Here is a 19,229-nt window from a genome sequence, read left to right as displayed (position 1 = left end):
TACCCATTATAATCGTATTGTATTAACCGGATGTCGCAATATTTGATTCAAAATGATTTGAATCGTAATCTTTCTTCATTATTGCAGACATTTAATGGAGATTACGATTATTTCGTTTAAAATCAGAGTAACCATCTAGGAATCCAAAATGTCTCCAATCATCATAATCGACGGTATTCCCAAACTTCTATACTACAATTGCAAACAAATGGTGTTCCACGTGAGTTGATCTTGTGATTTGACCGTGAAATGCCAGAAGAGATCAATAAAAAATTAACTTTTTTTAATTTAAAAAAGCAGAAAATTTGTTATCTAGTCAATACCAGGTAGAGTGAAGCGCCTATTTTCACCATACTAAGGAGGGAGCCTCACTGATTCTTTATTTACTCGGCCTACAAACAATGGAATGCGTACAAATTGGCATCAACAGCTTTGCTTCGTTGTTAAGTACCAAGATAATAACATACATTACCATTTGACCCAATGCTTTAAACAAAGATGGCAGACACTGCTCTAACCAACGGCTTCAAATGGGTAGCGTGATAATAGAAACAGCCATAATGGGCTCATCACCCTATTAGGCATTCGATGAGAAGTTATTTGACAATGTACTGGTGAATCCTTCTACGCGCAAGCAGAAGAACTCCTCCGAATAGCGTCTTTTGCTGATCAACCTCGTTTGATGTTGAACCGAATCAACGATTTTGTCGGATGTCAAACGAACCCGAGAAACATCATGAGTACACAAAAAATTAAATAATCAGAAACGTCTCATGGTCCGCCTAATCATTGCTGAATAATTTCCATTTTGCTAGTTTCAAGAAGGTCAAGATCTTTCAAACGTTCCAGCTCAATCTGCCCGTACAACTTTTACGTCTTATTGAAGACAGACAGTTTTGTATTAATCATCTGCGTAGCAGTATTTACAAAAGGAAAGTGCTCCAGAATCAACAAAACGATTGAAAAAAAATTCCATCGAAGCTTGGTTTAGCGATTGCGAAGAAGAGAAGGCTAGTGATTTAGCTATTCGAAGAAGAAGGATTCGCGATACATCCAATCCATTGGATTTGCCAGATGAAACGTAAGTACTCCAACTTCACACAATCATTGTATATGTCTAACATATAAAATATATAACTTCTCATTCACAGCTTTGTACAGTACTTCCGTGTGTCCAAAGACCTATTTTTGTAAACATAAACATCCGTACGAGCATCCTGATTCTTTGGCGCACGATGAAGAGAGAAAAGGCTGAGCTTCTCCTCTAATTGGAACACTTAGGGACACTTTTTATCTCGAAACTATAAACAAATATTTGTGACCGAACCGAAACAAAACTTATGGCAACAGGAAAACCCACTACAATTTGTAATGGTTTTCTTCCTAACGAAAAATGACAACCGCCCTCTTATATATGCCGTTTTCGATGGCTGTGAACCGGTGTAGTGTTTTGTACTTTCAATCAGAAGTGTCAATGGAACATACCCAGTTTTCTTCACTTCTGCTAGAAAGTTCAAAACCAGTGCACTCCACTACATCGGTTCACATCAATCGAAAAACCCAATAGAAAAAATGAGCCCACCCGAACCGTCTTGGTTAGCATGTATGTATGTCCATTCATATTACAGCTATTGATCACAGTCTATAGAGAACAGTTGCGCAAAGAGTAAAGTCAAAAAAAGTACCTATCGAGCACAATTGCAATCCATCTCTGATACCTCTGCAGCAAAGTTGGATTCTAATTTTGCTCGATAGGTAGACTTTTTTCGGCTTCACTTTCTGCACACTCTTTGCGTACCTTTATACCAGAGTTTTTAATAGTAGAGTTGCGTAAAGAGGATTGGCAACATTGGACCAATCATTGGTCTTATTTAAATTTTGGCAACCTTTTATTTTTAGTAAAATTTCAAATGACTTCACCCGAACGCTTCAATTAGAAGTTAACTTTGTAGTTTTGAGTGTTTTATGGTAACCGGAAGCCGCCATCTTGGATTTCAAAATGGCGCCAATCGTCAATTTTTACATTCTACTAATCAATACCTTTCAAATGACACCCATATTGATGGTGGTTTTAAGTGTTTTTGTATCCCGGAAGCCGCCATCTTGGATTTCAAAATGGCGCATTCTACTAATCAATACCTTTCAAATGACACCCATATTGATGGTGGTTTTAAGTGTTTTATGGTTCCCGGAAGCCCCCATCTTGGATTTCAAAATGGCTCCAATCGTAAATTTTTGCATTCCACTATTCAATACCTTTCAAATGACACCCATATTGATGGTGGTTTTAAGTGGTTGTATGGTAACCGGAAGCCGCCATCTTGGATTTCAAAATGGCGCCAATCGTCAATTTTCGCATTCTACTAATCAATACCTTTCAAATGACACCCATATTGATGGTGGTTTTGAGTGTTTTATGGTAACCGGAAGCCGCCATCTTGGATTTCAAAATGGCGCCAATCGTCAATTTTCGCATTCTACTAATCAATACCTTTCAAATGACACCCATATTGATGGTGGTTTTAAGAATTTAAGGGTAATTGAAATCCGCCATCTTGGATTTCAAGATGGCGCCAATCGTCAATTTTCGCATTCTATTAATCAATACCTTTCAAATGACACCCATATTGATGGTGGTTTTAAGTGTTTTATGGTAACCGGAAGCCGCCATCTTGGATTTCAAAATGGCGCCAATCGTCAATTTTCGCATTCTACTAATTAATACCTTTCAAATGACACTCATATTGATAGTGGTTTAAGACATTTTATGGTAACCGGAAGCCGCCATCTTGGATTTCAAAATGGCGCCAATCGTCAATTTTCGCATTCTACTAATCAATATCTTCCAAATGACACCCATATTGGTAGTGGTTTTAAGTGTTTTATGGTAACCGGAAGCCGCCATCTTGGATTTCAAAATGGCGCCAATCGTCAATTTTCGCATTCTACTAATTAATACCTTTCAAATGACACTCATATTGATAGTGGTTTAAGACATTTTATGGTAGCCGGAAGCCGCCATCTTGGATTTCAAAATGGCGCCAATCGTCAATTTTCGCATTCTACTAATCAATATCTTCCAAATGACACCCATATTGATGGTGGTTTTAAGTGTTTTATGGTAACCGGAAGCCGCCATCTTGGATTTCAAAATGGCGCCAATCGTCAATTTTCGCATTCTACTAATTAATACCTTTCAAATGACACTCATATTGATAGTGGTTTAAGACATTTTATGGTAACCGGAAGCCGCCATCTTGGATTTCAAAATGGCGCCAATCGTCAATTTTCGCATTCTACTAATCAATATCTTCCAAATGACACCCATATTGATGGTGGTTTTAAGTGTTTTATGGTAACCGGAAGCCGCCATCTTGGATTTCAAAATGGCGCCAATCGTCAATTTTCGCATTCTACTAGTCAATACCTTTGAAATGACACCCATATTGATGGTGGTTTTAAGTGTTTTATGGTAGCCGGAAGCCGCCATCTTGGATTTCAAAATGGCGCCAATCATCAATTTCGCCATTCAAAAACTTCCCAGCTGCCATTGGCCAAAAGAAAAAGTTACCCGAAAATTCTAAAAAAAATCTAAAAATAAACGCAACACTTTTTGGTTCTAGTCACCTAATTTTTTTAGGTGAGAATTTAGTCACTTTTTTTCCTTCTCGCGGTGACCGTCGTCACTCAAAATGACTCTGGGAATCGCTCTGTCAGGTGACTTCTGTCACCTTGGGTGACTATAGTCACCTAGGTGACTGCGGTGATCGCTTTTTTCGCTCTCACCTCACCCAACTAGGTGAGGTGACGGTGAGAATAGGGCCCGTATTCCGAGACTCACTTTAGGTGAGGTGACTGTTGGGTGACCGTCGTCACCCAGGTGACTCTCAGAATCACAATTTTTTAAGTCACCTCACGGAAATTGTAAAGTGACTGCTAGGATCACTCAATCACTGACTCGGATATTTCGAAAGTGCATTATGTCGATTGATTGATTGGTTGGCATTTTGAAATCCAAGATGGCGCCATTTTGAAATCCAAGATGGCGCCATTTTAAAATCTAAGATGGCGGCTTCCGGTTACCATAATACACTTAAAACCACCATCAATATGGGTGTCATTTTAAAGGTAGTGACTAGTAGAGGGCGAAAATTGATGATTGGCGCCATTTTGAAATCCAAGATGGCGGCTTCCGCTTACCACAAAACACTTAAAACCACCATCAATATGGGTGTCATTTCAAAGGTATTGATTAGTAGAATGCGAAAATTGACGATTGGCGCCATTTTGAAATCCAAGATGGCGGCTTCCGGTTACCATAATACACTTAAAACCACCATCAATATGGGTGTCATTTTAAAGGTAGTGACTAGTAGAGGGCGAAAATTGATGATTGGCGCCATTTTGAAATCCAAGATGGCGGCTTCCGGTTACCACGAAACACTTAAAACCACCATCAATATGGGTGTTATTTGGAAGATATTGATTAGTAGAATGCGAAAATTGACGATTGGCGCCATTTTGAAATCCAAGATGGCGGCTTCCGGTTACCACAAAACACTTAAAACCACCATCAATATGGGTGTCATTTGAAAGGTATTGATTAGTAGAATGCAAAAATTGACGATTTGCGCCATTTTGAAATCCAAGATGGCGGCTTCCGGTTACCATAATACAGGTCGGACTCGATTATCCGGGGATTCGATTATCCGGGGATTCGATTATCCGTGATTCGATTATCCGGGGAAAATGATTCGATTATCCGGGTGTTTTGAAAAAAATCAAATTTCAACTATAATGTCTTATTATAGTGCTAATTCGATCATTGCAGTCAATAGAACATTTTTTCGGGCAATTTGGAGGTCTAGGGTTAACCTCCTCTCAAATTTTAACCTACCTCAAAAATAGCTTATATATGGGTTATTCCGCGCAAAGTGACCTACAAAACAAAACTTGGAACCGACCTTCATGGATTGGAACCAGTTTTGAAGAAATTGTTCATTTAGAGCCAATATATAATAACCTAAATTGTTGTGTCGTTTAAACAGCCCCTCAGTCCATGGGAACACTCTTAACCGTTATGTGTCCGACGCGGTACCTTTTTAGGTTGAAAAATAATGAAATTCCGATGTTTTATCCGTAGCTGGAAATTGAAACTTTGTGACATCTTGGAACTTCACTAAGTCAAGTTTTTGGGGTAATAATGTTTTTGATGTAGTAAGAAGGCAGTGAGGAGGGGCTCCTGAATTTTTTACTACGTCACAGGCCGACGTGGATACCCGGGTACCCCCAAAACTGAAATGCCAATAACTAAGGTAATTTCTAACCGATTTTGATGCTTTTGGGTGTTTTGGATTCAAGAACTCATCACTTTTAGACTTGGTAAAAATGAATCGGGTTATTTCAACCGGTTCTCTGGAATCCGGATTTCCGGAAGCATGTTCCAGTGCTTGGATACTATTTGTGAATATCAATGGAATACTAGCAATATGGGTATCAAAATTCTTGGCATAGCATCAATAGACTGTATCTCATGGTATTGGAACCATTTAGTGATTTCACCACGGAACGGACATTCCGGAGCAGGTTCCCGTAGGGCCGTGAATGGCCATTCCATTCCAATTCCATTTTTCAAACTACCATAGGGTCCCGTAACAATAAATAATAGACTTCCGAGACAATTTGAAGTGTTTTGATACTCATTTTGCTAGGGCATTATTTAAATTTACAAATCATACCCTAGTACTGGAACATTACTCAGGAAATCCGGATCACCAAGAACCAGATCCATTCATCCGGTTCAATGTTACAGAATCCAAAAGTGGACGAGTTCCTGAATCTATAACATCTAAAAGTGTCAAAATCGGTTAAAGGAAGCCATAGTTATGAGCATTTTAATTTGTGGGTACCCGGGTACCCTCGTTGGCCTGTTATAGGTGTTTTTTGTTGGACACATAACGGTTAATTTTAACAAATTGTTTAAAAAAATGTTTTTCTTCGGATTATATCTCTGGTACTGTTTGCACTAGAATCAATCAGCGAGATATTTTTTTAAAGATTTGTTTAGGGATTCCAAAAAAATGAAAAGTTTTTAATGCCAATATTGCCAAATATGCAACTTTTTAATTTTACACTAAAAGTACATTTTCCTCGTAATACATCGGTTACTGTAGGCCACATAAAACGTCATTATACCTACATTGCTCGGTCGGTTTCTGGATATCTCTTGGGATAATGATGACATGCTTCTCAGGATTCTGTTTGGATACTTTTCAAGATTCTGATCGAAGTTTTCTTAGCATCCCAATGGAATCTATTTCAGAACTTCGATTCAATATTTATCCGTATTTCTACGGCTTTTTCTCTGAATTTTGATGTAGGATTCTAGAGAAAAGCTTCTTAAATGTCTAGTGGAATATTTCTCAAGATAGAATTCTGCTGAAGATTATGCTTTATTTCAGATACTGACAGAATCATGGTCCTATTATCATTGGAATCCGGTGTAATATTCTGATGAATATCCTGCTTTGAGTTCCAGTGGACTTTGACACAAACAATATTGCTCTTCTCCCATTATCCCCTTCAATAAGTGATTCCTGCTCAGAATTCCAATAGCATCTTTAACCCGTTCGTGCCCTTCTGGTTGATGAACAACCATGTTTCTATATGACTATAACGTTTGGTTTACACAACGTCAAGTAAGGCTAATAACTGCGACTAAGATCTTTCATTTGAGCACTAAAAGTTATAAATATTAGCATTAGAACAGAAGTTATTACAATTAATCTGGTTGGGTTCCGCTGAAGCAGTGCTGCCAGGGATAGTTTCTGTTAACGGCGAAAATGAAATTTTGGAATATTTTCTTAGCCTGGGAATATTATTGAAAACTGCTAAAACTTTCTAATTTAGATTGCCCTCAATTACCTTTTTCATGCAATTGGACTAGATCGGAAGGTAAATATTGAGCAGCAGCAAAAGAAGCACCTATCTTTCTTAAACCAGGTTTTTCGTGTTTCTTGACGCCAACAGTTTTAAGGAAAAATAGTTTTGGGACCCTATACGTGGTAGAAAAAAGTTGGTCAAGAAATGGTTAACGAGATTCCGAAAAGAGACCCGGCCGTCACTGGAGGTGATTTCAATTCTTGGGTAGCTCAAGCAAAGATGGATGATAGGCTATGTAAAGAGGGCGCCAGCAGTACTTCTCGCTGAGGCGCCCGGGAACCTGGTAGTCCTTCGCTAGTGACAAGTATGAGTGGGACAGTTTGCGAAGACTACTCGCGTAGTTATTACCTGACAATCCAGCATATGTCAACTAAATGATGCTACAAGGACAAGGATCTCTTTGTGGCTGCGCAACACGCACTCTTCTAATTAGAATGACTAGACATGTTAGCTGTGATATGTGACACTCCACGTAAATTAAACTGGAGCCAAGAAACAGACGACCCCCAGTTTACTTATTAAATTTTTTTCTGGTATTCGAGTAATCGAATCAGTTACCTCGGAAAATCTAAGCCCTGGGTAAACGAGTTTGACTTGTATTGCAAAAGACATACCTTATTAAAAAGTTTATCTTCGAATTCTTGTACAAATAGCTATAAGCAACTGATACATATCGTTAACTCGTTACCAATATGAATAATAAATGAAAACCAACTGAAAATACAAATCACACCCTGAAAGTCTGAAAAATCGACTAGGGCCAAAATAGGTACATTTATATTTACCATAATAGGAAAATTTGTCCTGGTCATTTTATTTCCAATTTCTCCACGAATGAAGCTTAAATTCATGAAAAAACGCCAAAAAAAATTTGATTCGATTATCCGGGTGATTCGATTATCCGGGGTGAGATTTTTTTCAAATCCCCGGATAATCGAGTCCGACCTGTACAAAGAAAACTTCCAATATCACTCGCGCCAGATGAACCGAATCCGCTAGAGTTGCAGGTACAGTTCCAGCAACAACTGGACGATTCTCATCAAGTTTTCGTTGAAAACCGAACCACGCGATTCCTCAGAAGCTGTTCAACTTAATCTGTCGGTTAATCAGGGTGAGGATCATCACGAGTCGGAGAATCGCGTAGACCAGACAAGCTATCAGCAACGGCTATCGATGTACGTCCTATTGCATATCATGGACTCTCGTTGTAAATTTCGCAACAACTCGACCAGCAAATATTTGATGATTCGATTGGATCTCCGATGCAAAAGTATGCGCTATGACGACGATGCAGACGATTACCATTGAAGCGCAAATTTAAGCTGCAGTGCTTCTGTAACTTTGTTGATCCAAGTCGTGTATTGAGAATAGACCTTTCTCGTCCGACCTAGCCCCCTTTTTTCTTATTTTTATTCAAAAGACTACACATTTTTAAGAATATTTCCGCTGAAATGAGGCTTTTTAGAGCTATCGTGATTTTTTAATGATTTTTTTAAATTTGAAAAATGCAAGTATGTTGAGTATTTTTTTCACCTTTGCAAGAATGGTGGGACTCAAAATATGTGTTTGGGCAGCACTGTTTTGTATAGTTTTGCTTGGCTTCCAACGCGGCAAATGAAGTGGTGAGTCGCGGTACAAAGTTCATTGGTTATGTAAACAAACTAAAGTGAACCTCTCGGTGGAGAACGTTGCATGGTAATGTTTAACCTCACTTTTTTGACAGTTCAAAGAGATTGTTTACATGATCTTGGATTTTTTGTTGATTCGATCATAGTATGAGAAACTTGGTTTGGTTCGCTGCCAAATGTTAACACTTTCCCAACAAGGTCGCTCAGCTGTATTTTTTAATTGATGTCGGCATCATACATTGTTCCGTTAAATTTAACATTTTTACTTGTCTTGTACATGATTCATTGAAGAAGCAGGGAATTTCTAGCCAAACATTTGAAAAATGCCTACTGCCAAATGCAAACAAATCGAATTTTGATGTTCTCTATTAAAATCCTGGGACAGAACCTGTGGATAGATGTTTTCTTTTTCTTTTTTCTGTTCATTTTTTATCTCTTGTCTTGCATAGCCACTCTTTCTTCCTCACATATTTTAAATGGACTGGCTACATTTGACAGTCCCCCCTGACTGCATTTGACGGTTCCCTTTGGCTGCATTTGATAGCTCCCCAGGCTACAATTGACATTAGGTTTTTTCGTATCCACACGTTCCGTCCCAGTTAAAAACTATCTATCTGGCCATGTACATAAACATAACGCAACAATGGATTATGAAGCATTTTGATAATGATTTTATAACAAATTATAAAAGCTGATATAAAAGTCCTAACTAGCAATACACTTATTATAAAATGATTATAAAGGATTATTGTAACTGATTCCAAAAGGATTATAAAGGCAGTGAAATACGTACTCAATGAATTAAGGGGTGTGTCTGATGTAAACAATATGCCCAATCAAACTAAATAAAACAGTATTCAGTTTTTAAATAGAATTATAATGAATTCGACCAAAACTTCACGCAGAAAAAAGATTTGTAGGTTCAATAAAAATATGGATTAAATTCAATAAATAAAATTATTGGTCGGGAAACAATAAATTTATTTATTGAATTCAATAAAATTTATTTATTGTTCCAATAAAAAAGTTTATCGTTATGCTTTCTAATAATTTTTTTTATTGAAAATGAAAGAAAATTATTGAAATTAAAAATGTTTTTATTTAAAGCAAAAATACATTGTTTTTCTGTTTTTTAATAATTTTGTTAGTTAAAGTGATAAACAATAATTGATTGAATTCAATAACGCATATTTTTGGTTTAAATATGCTAAATTTTTCTGCGTGTTCTTTTGCCTTTTTCTCATTTTCAAATGTTTGGGTAGAATTTAGATTATTTTATCGTTGTTGCGATCAATTTCGTTTGGTTTGTTTTGTTCACAATGTTAGTCGCAGAGCATTTTGGTGATCTATGGCAATTGATGACCTTTACACCCAATACTAGGTCCGCTCCTGATGCAGCTGTTTCGCCCTGTCCGGCACCGAGTCAACCGATGGTCCAACCTGCGCCGCACTCGTCTGTCGCTATGTCAATGGCAGGGTGGATTAAAGGCCAAAATTTCAGCTACGGTTGGTGGTGTTGCTGCAATCGGTTGGCCTTCGGCTACGTTGGACATTCGGCTAACGGGAATATTCAGCGATTCCGATTCGAAGGAAGCAGCGCCAGTAGCAGACTGCTTCGGTTCAGCAATACGCTCCGGTATCGGAAGAAGCTAACACTCCGACAGGACGAAGGTTTCAACGAGGGGCTCAGGCAAAAGTAGCAGAGTCCTTGCACTTCCTGCTTGTCGAGTGAACAATTCCGACGAAACCACTGCCGCTCTCGCCAAGTTTGATCACCGTAATAAGTGCGACGTCAGCGGTATAGTGCCAGGATTAGTCGAGAACAGTGCCAGGACTGACTTGCCAACAGCTACAAGATTAAATAGCAATGCGTTTTTAAAGTGACCATAGTATAACGTAGAGGCTTTAGTTAGATGATTTATTCAGCAGAATAAGATAGCAAAATTACCCAAAACATAAGACCTGGCTGCCGAAGTGAATTCACACACATCATCACCTACAGAGGCAAGCAATATTGGAACGTAGCGAAATTTCTCACAATGAATTGATCTCGTTAGGTGAAATTCCAGGAAGTACAATTTTCGTAGCACAATTTAGTCGACCGAAATTGTAGTCCTCAGTCGAGAGAGAGAGAGACTGATAGAGTAGCAGCAGCTAGGAATTTTCTTTCGAAAGCTAGCAGCGGTTTCGCGTATCCTGCGCTAAGTAGAGAGCGTTAAGACAGATCTCCGAAACATGTCAAGTGCTATCAGATGAGAAAAAACGTCGCATCTATGACCAGTACGACAAGGACGGTCTGCTGACCAACGGTTCCGTCCGGTACCACCATAACACACGGCACCGGCGACACATATATATTCACAACATACTAATTACTTATCCTTCCGAAAAAGTAAATAAATTGACTATGCAATTTATCATTCGCTGCCTAGTTATTTCCTGCCAATTTGAACACGACAGCAGTTGCAGAAAGCTTTATTGCGGTGCAAAAATGATGGCAACTCGGGATATAATATAAATTTACATATAATTTCTCCTCCCTGATATTCTTCCAGAATGCATAATGCTCTGCATTCTTATCACTCCTATCAAATCCTTCTTACTCTTTATCGTCAGTGCCTAGCACTGTTTTGCATTTGCCGGCTAAATCAACGACAATGCGATAATCGTCAATCGACGAAACTTTTGCTGTAATGGAAGTTGAACACGAATAATAAATAATTGTTCCATTCGAAAGCGATAACCTTGTTGTCCTCATGTTTGCAGCTATCATACGCTGGTAGGCATTCTGACCAATGGAAACGTTATTCGGTTTGGGCATTGCACGATCATTTCAACAACTTATCATCGACCGAATTCGTTACCTATAAAGTTCAGGTAAACTTCACCACCTAAAAATGAGTAATCAATCGGATCATCTTGTTAGGACTTAACCCACGAGCAAACAAACAAATGTGTACAAATCCTTATCCATCATCCAGAAAGCAATCGTTTTATAGCCCAATACTTGATCTTGTGATTCAGCATATGTCACCGGGTATTACATCCAGCGCCGATTGGTCAATGTATGAACAAAGAGCATCGAAAGTATTCAAGTAATGTAAATTTTAAAAGTCCATGTAAACAAGTCTTAGGTAAACAAGCACACTGAACTGTCAGAAAAGTGAGGTTATACCTTTTCATGCAATGCTCTATGTTTTTGACAGGTATATGAATGAATCATTTCAGCATCAGTGATGCCAGGTCTATTTAAACAATAGCCTGCAGTAAAAATATAAAAGTCTGCAGATTGCTACAAAAATCTTCAATAAATTGGACATAGAAATGTAGTATGTATATATTTTAAATGATCAAAAATGTTGAAGGCTTGTGTATAAATTGGCTGGCATAGGCTTTGTTCTGCTAAATATTTGTAATCTGCAAAACATCTGCAGTGAAAATGCAAAATCTGCAGATTTACTAATATATATGCAGATCTGGCATCCTTTTAGTATTCCCCACAGTAAATTCATCCAAATGGTGTAAAAATACGGGGAAACAAGGCAAGATAGGTATTCAGAATATGGGGTTAAATGAGCAGCTTGCACTATTTTTGATTTTTTCAATAGTTAGAGGTACCAAATCATCGCGGCAATCGGCAGTAACGAATTGGGAATAAAAAAGGAAGCATCCTATCATATAAAATTTTTTGACGAGAAAGGTCTATTACTGTTGGAAAGTTAAAAGTGCTATCTAAAGCGAGAACTACAGCTTGACAAGATTTTCTTCTTTGGATAACCGTACATAAAACTAATCACATCTATGTGTCACTTCTTCGTTTTTATCTTCACTATGTTGCGCAATGTTATGTTATGATCCTTGCGGTTAAATTCGCACAGAACAAATATTTTTGTAGCATCAACGAGCAGGTACCAGATAACCGTTTAGGTCAAGTTATTGGCACGTGAAGTATCGAATTACGTCCGTTCCTTCAGGTTATATCTGGTATGTAGTTTTCTGGGGACTGCGTACTGGGTGAGTCGTTCGTTAACGATGATGGCAGCCAAACATAATCATAAAAAGCAGATCAAGGTTTTGGGCTAAATCCATAATATACAAGACCTTTCAACAATGTTGACACAACATCCAAGATGAACTGTCGGAATAATTTTTCATATGTACAGTAAGTATTTAATTTATTCGTTACGCATCTGTACCTAAGTATATCAGCATAATGAGTGTTTCGTTTCTCAGGTGTTATAGCAAGCGAAATATTGCCAGTTTCGCACTTTACAGTCAGTAAATTTACCATAAGAGAACCACACACAACCGCAGTAATGGGAAGATGCGCGAAACCATCAAATCCAGGTGCTGGGGATTGTTTGGAATCTGGCGTTACGCGCGGTGGAACCTCCGGTGGAGGTGGCATTCGTGATTGGTCGTCTAGCAGCTTTGTTAGCCTAGCATTAGCTCCACTGCTGTATTTAGCTCATACTTGTTCTAATCCAAGCTGCTGCTTCTTGTGTGAGGGTGTTGGACTGGCCGTGGTGGTGGTAATGGTGATGGAGGTTGACTCTTCTTACTGGCAGTATTTGTCCAGTGATATTGTTAATGACACGATTACAGGTGGCCGCATCAAGCGATGCTGATCCTGCCGAACCACTGAAAAATGCTATACTTTGTTCTTGTTGTGCAGGAGGCAGAATGGCGCCAACTCCCTTCGATAGAAGCTTTTTCGGTTGAGGTCTCTGTATAGCACGGAAATCCCCACTAGTCAGTGAATCACGTTGATTGTACACCGGTTGTGGGAGCTGTTTTGAACTAGAATCGTCCCGCTGAACAATCAATATACTACCACGTCGCTGTAGACTAGATTGCTATAGTTAGCTGCTTCAGCACCTGCGAAAGAACGAAAATCACTTTAAGAACGATGTACTTGGTATGCCGGCGTGTGTACCGTGCGAATTCTCAGTGGTACTAAATGTGAAATTTGAGGATCAGAAACTATTGCCTGCGTCGTACCCTGCATATCAAAGTTGATCAGTCTGGGACTAGAGACGTTAGATATAGGAAATTCTGTGAATTTGGTCCATTCTTTACTGAATGCGTTCCATTTCTGGATAAGTGCAAACATTAAACTATATCCGTTATGTATTGATGTTTGATTTTAATTCAATTTACCTTATTTAAATCATTTGGAGGCATTACCGATTCGTTCGAGTGCTTTGCTTTCTACGGTTGATGAGAAGGCGATGTCAGATCCGTTGGACATTTTCTTCCGCTGACCGTGATTATTAATATTAACGTAGTCGTACTATTAGCCGATGGCAGTTGATTCAGTTTGAGTGGTTCTGGATGCAACAGAATACGCTGATACTTTTTGACGACAGTGACCTGCGTGCCGTTATCTGTATTGTATTGTTTTTCTAGATGTAGTAAATCGGCTGCCTTTGGACCGGTTCGCTCACGAGTGCTGTTGATGGATTCTACCAGTTCCAACGTTGCCAGTACTAGCACCCCCGCCGCTACCACTGTGTTGATTTTGTAGTTGTTCGCATTAGGTAACAGCGAGCTTTGCAGTAGATTTTGCATCAAACAAGAAGAAAGTGTTGCAGGAACAGGAATGTTGTTCCGTCTCAAAACTATCAGATACATGGTAGCAGTGATACTTAGCCAGATTAAGAATCCCTTCGCGCCATAACTGCACATATCTGCCAGAGTTCCCCAATTGGAATACGAGGTGTAGTACTACGATATGAATGTAAATAAAATCGAGCGGCCCCTCGAATAACTGGTCCGCTCAGCATGGGTAAAAGCTTCTGTAATTTCTCCCGAAATGTGAATGAGAGTGAGTGGTTGGTTGGAGTTCCTTCGAATGAACTGTCAGATGAGTGGTTGAGCACCCACCGGATCCAGCCGTGGTTGGAGCCGAGTTACTTTTGGCGGGTGGTCGCGACGCAGGCGTCGCCCCGCTTTTGAGATAACCCTTTCTGCGACCTTTAACCGCAGAATAAGCTATAGTGGAGGGGAAACTATTTGTCTCTGGGTTTTGAAAGCCAGTCGGCAGCACCCGGGATTTGGTGGTAGGGGATCGAGGTCTGGGGATATTCAAAAGAAATTGAAGCCGTATACAAAAAAAGGCTTCGGGGAAACTTGCGTAATTTCGTGAACGATTGCGTAGTTCCGGTCACGAAGATATGACTCATGCTTTAAACTGAGGACTCCAAAGATCTGATTTTTCACTTTGTTCTGGATCGTGGAAGAGGCAGGAGTGGTTTAGTTTTTTTTTCTCGCGCCTCGGTGTGGTTTTATAGTTCTAACTCGTACAAGTTAAGTGGCTTCCCGCATATCGAAGCAGTGGTTTAGAGTCGGTATTCCCGAATTAAGGTTTGAAGCTGCAGCATCCCGTCACACCGATCATCATCCGTCAGCAACCGCTTCTGACCCCGCCATCTAGCTACAAAGTTCCCGGTGAACCATCCGGAAGAGCGACGACCGTCAAATTCGCGCTAGCTAGGGAGCAGCGTCGTTGCCAGCATACGTCCAGTTGCTGGGCACCGACTATCGAACAACCCACGTGGGAAACATGTAATGCAGTGACCTCCATCAGGTCAGACTCTGGCAGCAAACGACCGGGCAAATCGTTTGTGGCAACCGGATCAGCATCTCCAGCGGACTGGATTTTCGAGCGACCCACGTAAAACCATGGTAGTGTGAGTACTCATTTCCTTTTTTTGACATGCGCATGATCAATTTTGTTTAAACCCGCAAATGCCGGTTCAGTGAGCTAAGTGACAGCGTTTTCGTGACAAGCTCAAAAAGCCCGGGTTCGAAACCCGATTATCAATTTTTTTGTTCGGCGGTTTTATTTTTCCCACCCCGTGGAAATCCTAGGTCAGCGATGAAATCGCTGTATTACACGCAAACACGCCGACTGTATATGCACGCACCGTAAGTTGAGCCACTCATTTTCGGATGAACACCACGTTAGGTAGTTAGATTTTTGATATGCTTTGGGAAGGGAGAGAGACAGGATAGGCAGTGACCATGTTGGTTAGCGCGCTGCGAGGAAATTAACTAGCAAGTTGGAAGGCCTGGGTTCGAGACCCGAAATGTGAAATAAATATTTTTTTTGTAAGCGAATTATGAGTTGAAGTGAATTAAACAGTTTTTTTTTGCAGTAAACTATTTTTTGGTATTTTCTGGTATAGGTAGTTTCACGATTTACTCACTACGTTTCATTATACTTAATACAAATTATATAAATAAATACTACTTCATATCCACGTACAAAATGGATAGATTTCCTAATTCTGAACATTTGAACTCTGAAGAAGTTGATTATGAACTTATGATCAGAGGTCAGTTGGAGGCAACTAACCTTGAACTTGATCTTGCTGGTAAACAGAGACTTTTAAGGACGTTGTTCAAGTCCGATGTCAAAAATAGTCAAAACTATCGTTCGCCGTTAAATATTTCGGAGGAATTTTCCCATATTTCTGGGAGAGTCGCGGATTTGTTTAGATCGTTAAATCGGTTTGGTGTTGAACCACGATTTGAGTCGCGGTTACTACATTACTGGTATCGAGCGAAACGCTGCCAGGCAGTGAGTGAGGATCAAAAGAAGATGCGTAGGGAGCTAGTACGTCGTATTGAAGAGTGTATGCAAACACATAAGATGGGACCGCCAACCTCACCATATAAAGAGCGTATCAATGACATGCTACAAGAGGCAGATGGCGCAGAGGCTGGGCGCAGCCAAAGGCAAGAAGATAAGCAAAACGGTCTCGATCATCATGCAGCATATCTCCAGGAACAGAATAAATCTGAGGACACAGAACAGAAGGCGACAGGTACGATCCCAAAAAGCAGTTCACAAGGCGCAGACAGAATCGAGTTGCGCAACAAGATGGACCGTATGGAACGAATGCTGGCAAGTTTGATGGGCAAGTTGTCGGTTCCGGGTGCACATGCTAGCGACAGAGCAATGGACGAGATGTCAAGTAGCGATGACGAACAAAGAAATCACCAGGATGAACACCGACGCAGGTCAGCCAGACACCACAGGGATAGGATCAATTTTAACAGACGTGAGCAAAACCAGTACGAATCGGATGAGTCCCGCTATAATTATGGCTCTTCAGGTTCTAGTTTATTTTCAGATTGTCGGTTAAGAAGGGATCGTGTGCGTCCACGTCTTCACAACCGGTGGCATTCCGATGGAGGTAGGGAAAATATGTATCGAGTGGAAAAATGGAAACTGAGGTTCACGGGGGACTCAAGATCAATGAGTGTTGAGAATTTTATCTACAAGCTCAAGAAGATAGCAGAGCGAGAGGGCGTTTCAAATCGGCAGCTTCTTCGAGACATTCACCTGTTATTGGATGGCCCGGCGTCAGATTGGTTTTTTACCTTTGTAGATGAGTTCGACGACTGGTTCACGTTTGAGAGGTTGATTAAATATCGTTTTGGAAATCCTAATCAGGATCAAGGAATCCGCCAAAAGATCCAAGAGAGGAAGCAGCAACGTGGTGAGCCGTTCATAGCATTTGTCACCGAAATCGAGAAGCTGAATCGAATGCTGTCGAAGCCATTGTCGAGAAACCGGAAGTTTGAGGTAATCTGGGACAACATGAGGCAACACTATCGTTCGAAGATCTCCATTGTTGAAGTTACGGACCTGCAGCATCTATTGAAGCTGAACTATAGGATCGATGCAGCGGATCCAAACCTGCAGCAAGCGTGGGAATCTAATCCAAGGCGAACGGTAAACAATGTAGAGGTTGAGGAAAGCGACGATGAAAGCGACGGGTTGGCAGATATCAACACAGTCCGGACGCGGCCGAACAGAGATAGTCAAATAAAACCGGGTGGAAACCCGCAGAGTCAGCAATCCACACAGCACATAGTTGGACGAAATGAGCCTACGGCTAGTGGAACGACTATGTTACGAGGCTGTTGGAACTGTCAACAGGAAGGACATAGTTGGCGAGAATGCACTAAACCAAAGGTGATATTTTGTTACGGTTGTGGTAACCTGGGCAGAACGATTCGATGCTGCGAACGTTGCGTGGCGTTCGGTCGGCAGATAAAAAGCCAAAATCAGCAAGGAAACTATTGAAGGGATGGGAGACAGGGAATCCGACTGTCCCTAATAATGAACAGATTCCCAAAACTATACAGCCAAATACAGAGTTTGACCCCTTGCTTCGGGTCCATCATATTCGGGTAAGCGTTACTAAATGTCCCCACATCCGAGTGAAAGTTTTCGAGACGGAAATGGAAGCTTTGCTGGATTCAGGAGCGGGCATTAGTGTGATTAACTCGCCAGAATTGGCCGAGCACTATGGATTAAAAATCCTCCCAGCAGCAGTTCGCGTAAGCACAGCTGACGGGACGGAGTATAAGTGTTTGGGATATTTGAACATCCCATTCACCTATAAAAATAAAACAAAGGTGGTACCGACGATAATCGTCCCTCAAATTTCCAGGTCTTTGATCCTGGGTGCCGATTTTTGGGACTCATTCGGTATTCAACCAATGATCGATGTGGGAAATGGGCCAGAAAAGATCGAGACATTGGAAACCAGTACAAACTCGCTTCTCTGTTACAATATCGAACCAACAGGTGAACTTCCGAAGTTGGAGCAGAAAGATACCGACGAGACACTGGATATTCCAACAATGGGCGAGATTCCTGAACCAGTCCCGGACACAGTTGAAACAGAACACGAGCTTAGCGAATTTCAACGTGCTGAGTTGATCGAAGTAATCAAACAGTTTGACTGTACTTCTCCTGGAAAGTTAGGTCGAACGAATCTGATTCAGCACGAGATTATCCTTAAGGAGGACGCAAAACCAAGGTTCCAACCAGTTTACAAATGCTCCCCATTCATTCAGCAAGAAATCGATGCAGAGATAGAGCGTTTCAAAAGTTTAGATGCGATCGAAGAATGTTACAGCGAATGGACCAATCCGCTAGTTCCGGTCAGGAAGGCGAATGGGAAGATTCGTGTTTGCCTGGACTCACGACGAATTAATGCGATGACGGTGAGAGATGCATACCCGATGCAGAACATGCAGGACATCTTCCATCGTCTCGGACATGCGAAATTCTACTCAATCATAGATTTGAAGGACGCATATTTTCAGATTCCATTGAAGGAGGAATGCAGGAATTATACTGCTTTTCGAACCTCAAAAGGGTTGTTCCGCTTTAAGGTATGCCCCTTTGGGCTAACAAATGCACCCTTTACCATGTGTCGCTTGATGAACAAGGCTATAGGGTTCGATCTCCAACCCCATGTATTTGTATATCTCGATGACATAGTGATAGCAACCGAAACGTTTGAAGAACATTTGCGACTACTGAAAATCGTTGCACAACGGTTAAAGGCGGCAAATTTAACGATCTCGTTGGAAAAATCTAGGTTCTGCAGAAAACAGGTAATGTACCTTGGATACCTGCTGACTGAACGAGGAGTGTCCATAGACCAATCAAGGATACAGCCAATACTGGACTACGCCCGACCAAAGTCGGTAAAGGATATCCGCCGTCTCATGGGTCTCGCAGGTTTCTATCAGAAATTTATCGCAGGTTATAGTCGAATAACGACTCCAATAACCGACCTTCTGAAGAAAGGAAAGAAGAAATTCGTGTGGTCAGAGGAAGCTGAATCT

The 19,229-nt window shown here is 40.5% G+C and overlaps 1 pseudogene; it reads right to left on the bottom strand.

The window, feature by feature from the left end:
- Nucleotides 1-12,625: 12,625 nt before the first annotated feature.
- Nucleotides 12,626-15,156, bottom strand: LOC131687439 (uncharacterized; annotated as a pseudogene).
- Between the last annotated feature and the right edge of the window lie 4,073 nt (nt 15,157-19,229).

This window comes from Topomyia yanbarensis, chromosome 3 (genome assembly GCF_030247195.1).
Source record: "Topomyia yanbarensis strain Yona2022 chromosome 3, ASM3024719v1, whole genome shotgun sequence".
NCBI lineage: Eukaryota > Metazoa > Arthropoda > Insecta > Diptera > Culicidae > Topomyia > Topomyia yanbarensis.
This window is presented reverse-complemented; position numbering and strand designations above follow the sequence as displayed.